The following is a 7,334-nucleotide window of genomic DNA, read 5'->3' as shown; positions in this document are numbered from 1 at the left end:
CATATAGCTAGATAAGTCATCTAAACGTCTGTGCTGTTATAGGGATCATTAATTTCAAGTGGCTTCCTTAGATTTCTAACACTTCTCTGCAGACGTGGACTTTCCACACCTCTAACGACGACAGAGGTGTGGAGAGTCCACGCTTACAGAGAAGTTTCAGAAATCTACGGAAGCCAGTTGAAATTAGTGATCCCTATAACAGCACAGACGTTTAGATGACTCATATAGCTATACGTATAGGGGCCTGAAGATGGCGCCAATAAGGCCTCGAAACTGGTACTCAAATAAAATAATTAATAAATTAATTACGGCTGTCGTATTTATTTTCTTCAAGTCTTTGACCATTTTTAAAGTCTTTGACCAGCCGTAGTGGCTCTGAGCACTATGGGACTCAACTGCTGTGGTCATAAGTCCCCTAGAACTTGGAACTACTTAAACCTAACTAACCTAAGGACATCACACACATCCATGCCCGAGGCAGGATTCAAACCTCCGACCGTAGCGGTCGTGCGGTTCCAGACTGTAGCGCCTTTAACCGCTCGGCCACTCCGGCCGGCTCCAGCCGTAGTCCTATTCCATTTACACAAGATGGAACTACAAAAGCTTCAGAAGATGCGTCGTGCACCACGATATGTTTTATTGTTAAAAGTCTGACAGCATACGATTGTGGAAAAGTTAATCAATACACTACTCCTTCCTTCTTACACTTAGCAAAATATCCATTAGGCGAGACAGAGAGATTAGAGCTCACGCGGAGGCTTATCAGCAATCGTTCTTCTCGTACACCATTCGTAAATGAAAGAAGAAAGGAATGAAGTGACATTAGTCAGTTAAGTACCATTCGCTATGCACAACGAGTTGGCTTTCGCATTATGGATGTAAATGACCATAGATCCATAAAGTGCTTCGTGACTTACGTTTATTTGCTCTGTCCTTATCATGAAATTGTTTTCCTCCACTCCGTATAACAATAATGATAGATTGTACGTGTGAGAGTGAGCGGCTCTGCTTCCCACGCGCAGAGAAAGCCCGGCCTCGTGGAGCGGCAGATGCTGCGCCCGGAGCCGGTCTGCCCTGGGGTCTGGCCGCCCTCACAAAGCGGCCGCGCGCGGCAGCACCTTGCGCAACGGCCCGCAGCTCAGGTTGCCGGATGTGGGCGGGGCGCGCAGGTGCTGCCCGCTATGCAGATCTGCAACGGCCCGCCACGCCCACTGCGTCAGACGACCGTTCGCTCTGGCACCGCTTCTCAGTAGTCCCCGTGTAACGTTACTCGTCGGCCAGAGTCGGGCCGAAGTAGGAACGCCACAAAGGAGGATGTGTCCAAGTGTAACGCTCGCCGTAAGTCTGCAATTCGTGTTCGAATAATCCTGAAGCACACTGGCGTCAATACTGACAAAAGTAACCCTCATCTATTTCAGGAAATGTGACTTTCTGCCGTTCAGTAGCTTTACATTTGGAATTATACGGTCTCAATAACAGTCTCACAGTAACTCGAAGTCTTAAAAAAATAATAAAGAAGAAAAATAAATAAAAATCAAGTTGAGTTTGCTAATATCTGTTGTTTTGTTTAAAGTCTCCTTAGTGATCATACGAAATATATCAGATTTTTTTCAATGTATATAGTTCGCCGTGAATTATGGAAGAACCAGGAAAACAGCAATACCTCTCCTCACTGTACAGCATTTCTTACGAAAGTTGTGAAAATATTATCACAGCGCAGCTGCATGTCACTTTACAGCTGAATCTCTTTAAAGGTGTACCCATTTTACTTTATGAAGCGTTCAAGACTCCAACATATGATACACTCCTGGAAATTGAAATAAGAACACCGTGAATTCATTGTCCCAGGAAGGGGAAACTTTATTGACACATTCCTGGGGTCAGATACATCACATGATCACACTGACAGAACCACAGGCACATAGACACAGGCAACAGAGCATGCACAATGTCGGCACTAGTACAGTGTATATCCACCTTTCGCAGCAATGCAGGCTGCTATTCTCCCATGGAGACGATCGTAGAGATGCTGGATGTAGTCCTGTGGAACGGCTTGCCATGCCATTTCCACCTGGCGCCTCAGTTGGACCAGCGTTCGTGCTGGACGTGCAGACCGCGTGAGACGACGCTTCATCCAGTCCCAAACATGCTCAATGGGGGACAGATCCGGAGATCTTGCTGGCCAGGGTAGTTGACTTACACCTTCTAGAGCACGTTGGGTGGCACGGGATACATGCGGACGTGCATTGTCCTGTTGGAACAGCAAGTTCCCTTGCCGGTCTAGGAATGGTAGAACGATGGGTTCGATGACGGTTTGGATGTACCGTGCACTATTCAGTGTCCCCTCGACGATCACCAGTGGTGTACGGCCAGTGTAGGAGATCACTCCCCACACCACGATGCCGGGTGTTGGCCCTGTGTGCCTCGGTCGTATACAGTCCTGATTGTGGCGCTCACCTGCACGGCGCCAAACACGCATACCACCATTACTGGCACCAAGGCAGAAGCGACTCTCATCGCTGAAGACGACACGTCTCCATTCGTCCCTCCATTCACGCCTGTCGCGACACCACTGGAGGCGGGCTGCACGATGTTGGGGCGTGAGCGGAAGACGGCCTAACGGTGTGCGGGACCGTAGCCCAGCTTCATGGAGACGGTTGCGAATGGTCCTCGCCGATACCCCAGGAGCAACAGTGTCCCTAATTTGCTGGGAAGTGGCGGTGCGGTCCCCTACGGCACTGCGTAGGATCCTACGGTCTTGGCGTGCATCCGTGCGTCGCTGCGGTCCGGTCCCAGGTCGACGGGCACGTGCACCTTCCGCCGACCACTGGCGACAACATCGATGTACTGTGGAGACCTCACGCCCCACGTGTTGAGCAATTCGGCGGTACGTCCACCCGGCCTCCCGCATGCCCACTATACGCCCTCGCTCAAAGTCCGTCAACTGCACATACGGTTCACGTCCACGCTGTCGCGGCATGCTACCAGTGTTAAAGACTGCGATGGAGCTCCGTATGCCACGGCAAACTGGCTGACACTGACTGCGGCGGTGCACAAATGCTGCGCAGCTAGCGCCATTCGACGGCCAACACCGCGGTTCCTGGTGTGTCCGCTGTGCCGTGCGTGTGATCATTGCTTGTACAGCCCTCTCGCAGTGTCCGGAACAAGTATGGTGGGTCTGACACACCGGTGTCAATGTGTTCTTTTTTCCATTTCCAGGAGTGTATTATGCAGAAATGCACTTTATTTTGTTTCACGGTAAATCCTCTTAACTCATGTAGTAACTCAGTTACTGAAGCTAGTATGGCTTCTTTTTTAAATAATGGAACGATATCCTTTTTAGCCACATATTAAAACTGCTGATTATACGAGTGGGCAACGGCCTTGCCGCAATGGATACACCGGTTCCCGTGAGATCACCGAAGTTAAACGCTGTCGGCCGTGGTCGGCACTTTGATGGGTGAACATCCAGCCGGCATGCACTGTTGCCCTTTTTTGGGGTGCACTCAGCTTCGTGATGCCAAATGAGGAGCTACTCGACCGAATAGTAGCGGCTCCGGTCAAAGAAAACCATCATAACGACCGGGAGAGCGGAGTGCTGACCACATGCCCCTCCTATCCGCATCATCAAATGAGGATGACACGGAGGTCGGATGGTCCCGATGGGCCACTTGTGTCCTGAAGACGGAGATTATACGAGTAGGCTACAATAAGTAAAGACGTATAGATTTGCTGGCTGGGGGACTCTGAATGGCACGTTCAGCCACCGAATTGGAGAGGTTTTTCTGGCCTTTCCCTACAAGGGCACATTTCCTCCACGAAGTATAAGAGTTGTGTATTTAATTATATTCGATAAATGTTGTTGTTGTTGTGGTCTTCAGTCCTGAGACTGGTTTGATGCAGCTCTCCATGCTACTCTATCCTGTGCAAGCTTCTTCATCTCCCAGTACCTACTGCAACCTACATCCTTCTGAATCTGCTTAGTGTATTCATCTCTTGGTCTCCCCCTAGGATTTTTACCCTCCACGCTGCCCTCCAATACTAAATTGGTGATCCCTTCATGCCTCAGAACATGTCCTACCAACCGATCCCTTCTTCTGGTCAAGTTGTGCCACAAACTTCTCTTCTCCCCAATCCTATTCAATACTTCCTCATTAGTTATGTGATCTACCCATCTAATCTTCAGCATTCTTCTGTAGCACCACATTTCGAAAGCTTCTATTCTCTTCTTGTCCAAACTATTTACCGTCCATGTTTCACTTCCATACATGGCTACACTCCATACAAATACTTTCAGAAATGACTTCCTGACACTTAAATCTATACTCGATGTTAACAAATTTCTCTTCTTCAGAAACGCTTTCCTTGCCATTGTCAGTCTACATTTTATATCCTCTCTACTTCGACCATCATCAGTTATTTTGCTCCCCAAACAGGAAAACTCCTTTACTACTTTAAGTGTCTCATTTCCTAATCTAATACCCTCAGCATCACCCGACTTAATTCGACTACATTCCATTATTCTCGTTTTGTTTTTGTTGATGTTCATCTTATATCCTCCCTTCAAGACACCATAATGTAGGTGACCATAATGTATGAGGGGCGTTCAATAAGTAATGGAACACATTTTTTGTATCGGTCAGTTCCCGTTGAAGAAACGTGGTATTTGTTGCGGGCGTTGTGGAATATTCCCGCTTCAGGCCTTACAGTTTAATGAACTTCCGGTAGGTGGCGGCGCAACACGTAGCCTTCAAAATGGCGTCTTTAACGGAGTTGCATTTCAAGCAGAGAGTTCTCATTGGGTTTCTTTTGGTGGAAAATCGCACCGCAGATAGTCATAGGCGCTTGCGGAATGTCTACGGAGACCTAGCACTCAACAAAAGCACAGTGATTCGCTGGGCGAGGTGTCATCACTGCAACAAACCTGACCGATCTCCCTTGCCAGCCGGTCGCACACAGCTGTGACTCCTAGAATGTTGAAAGGGGCGACACTCTCATTCCAGATGATCGACAGATCACAAACACCTCGCTGCTGAACTAGACGTCTCCGTTGGTAGTGCTGACATACTCGTCCACCAGTTGGGGTACTCAAAAGATGTGCGCCCGCTGAGTTTCTCACCACCTAATGGAAAACCACGAAGAGCAACGAAGTACCATCTATGCTGGATTGCTTGCGTGTTACGAGACTGATCGCGACAATTTTTTTCGCGCATAGTCACGAGAAACGAAGCATGGGTTCATCACTTTTAACCGGAAACAAAACGGCAATCCACGGAGTGTCGCCACGCCATCTCTCCTCCGAAGGAAAAGTTCAAAGCTGCACCATCAACTTGTAAAGTCATGACGACGGTCTTCTGGGACTCTGAAGAAGTTATTTTGTTTGATGTAATCCCTCATGGTGCAGGGATCAACTCTGAAGTGTACTGTGCTACCCCTAGGAAACTGAAGAAACGACTTCAGCATGTTCGTCGCCACAAAAATACAAACGAGCTTCTCTTTCTCCATGACAGCGCAAGGCCTCACACAAGTCAGCGCACCCGAAAGGAGCTCACAAAACTTCATTGGACTGTTCTTCCTCATACACCCTACAGCCCGGAAGCTCTACATGGATGACGAGCACGCTACGGATGCGGAAAGATATTGGTTCGAGCAGTAGAGTGGTACCATGCGGGAATGCAGCCCCACACAGTACGGAGGTGTAAGGCCGTCGCATTGAACGGAGATTATTTCGAAAAACAAGATTTTGTAGTCAAATTAATGGGGAATAATGTGGTGTATTGGAATCCTGAATAAAACCAACCTGCTTTAAGAAAAAGTAAATGTGTTGCATTACTTATTGAATCGCCTTCCTTGTATAAGTGTAGCGCCGCATTTGTTCTGTATGATGATCATGATAGATGTGTGAGAGTGAAACCCAGTGCTGGCACGTAGCCTGCTCCTCTCGAATAGCACCAAGTGGGCCACGAGTTTAACGTTCCCATCCGACGGATCGTCATCGACGGCGTCACATGTCCTCTCTTCATGGAACACTGCGGAGAGGTTTGGAATTTATTTCGGGACACTGGCGAAATGTTTGGTGATCAGAAGCTCTACGCCGCCACCCTTCCTCCACCTCTTTGCCGCAAAGGAAAAGGGAAAACCACCGACAGCATGTGGCGTATCCAGGCGGTTATCTATCGAAGTACTGGTCACGCCCGACGTTGCTTCACATGACGATCTGACGAGAACTGGTGTATTCAACGAGGCAAGACCGTTGGTGCGAATCCAGCCATATAACGCTTGTTGTTGAAGTTGAAATTTTTCGTAAAAATATAAGAGACATGTATAACTGTCTTGAAATCCTTTACAGCGCGATGCGTTTCCCTTGGTCACCATTGTAACTGTTTACTGTAAAGTCGCCGTTTGTTTCCGATAATGGCCAAGCGATGGAACGCGCAGTAATATCGTGGTCCGCGAGTACAAGGTCAGCTATGACCTGCACGGTAACGTAGCATATTAGAAGGGGCTCATGGAAAATATGACAAGTGTTTGTACGTGTTCGTGTTAAACTGAACAGCTTTTGTAAAAGCAAGCAGACAGTCTAAAGCGCTGATACAATGACGGAGACTGGCACGTAGCTCCACTTGGCGGGGTTTACACCAAAATAAACGTTCCTGGCCCAATGACGTAGCCAAAGGAGAGTCCGGGGGCGGGGGATCTAGACCCCCCCCCCCTACCACCTAAATGAAATTACAGACGACCTAGTTCCTGTATAGTCGAGCTGAAACATATTTTGATTTTCAATCATACGACGTAAAAGGGATATGCGCTATCGATACTCAACAAGACCATCGACAGATTTGTACTACTGATATATCGTTAGTACTATCGGTTATCGCCCATTTGTACTTTACCAAGTCCAACTACTGTAAATTGTTGGCCTTACTTGAGCTCAGTTCTTCTTTTGTAAATCAGTTCAGTTCTTACTTGCAGGTGAATTTAATGAAAGGGCTGCCGATTACTGTTTTCTGCCGTGTGGTGTTGTGATATCTTCTAACTGTGGATAAGTTTGTAACAAGAAAGATGACGAGAACCGAGTCTGATTCGTCCACTAGCATTATGGTAAGTTAAGAACATGTATTCCCTTCTGTAATAGCCTAATTACCTAATTACAGCAGTTTAATATTAGCCAGAAGCAGTTATTTGGTGAGCGACAGAATTTCGGGGTTGCAGTATTTGATTATCTGACAAGACATAGGAGCGGTAAACATAATTACGAATAGCGTTAAATTAAAATCAGTGCATAAAAATACACTTGCATTTGCTTGTATCGCCCAAAAATGGCATTGACCAAC

Source organism: Schistocerca cancellata, chromosome 3 (assembly GCF_023864275.1).
Source record: "Schistocerca cancellata isolate TAMUIC-IGC-003103 chromosome 3, iqSchCanc2.1, whole genome shotgun sequence".
Classification (NCBI taxonomy): domain Eukaryota; kingdom Metazoa; phylum Arthropoda; class Insecta; order Orthoptera; family Acrididae; genus Schistocerca; species Schistocerca cancellata.
The sequence above is the reverse complement of the archived record's forward strand: the minus strand, read 5'-3'. Positions refer to the sequence as shown.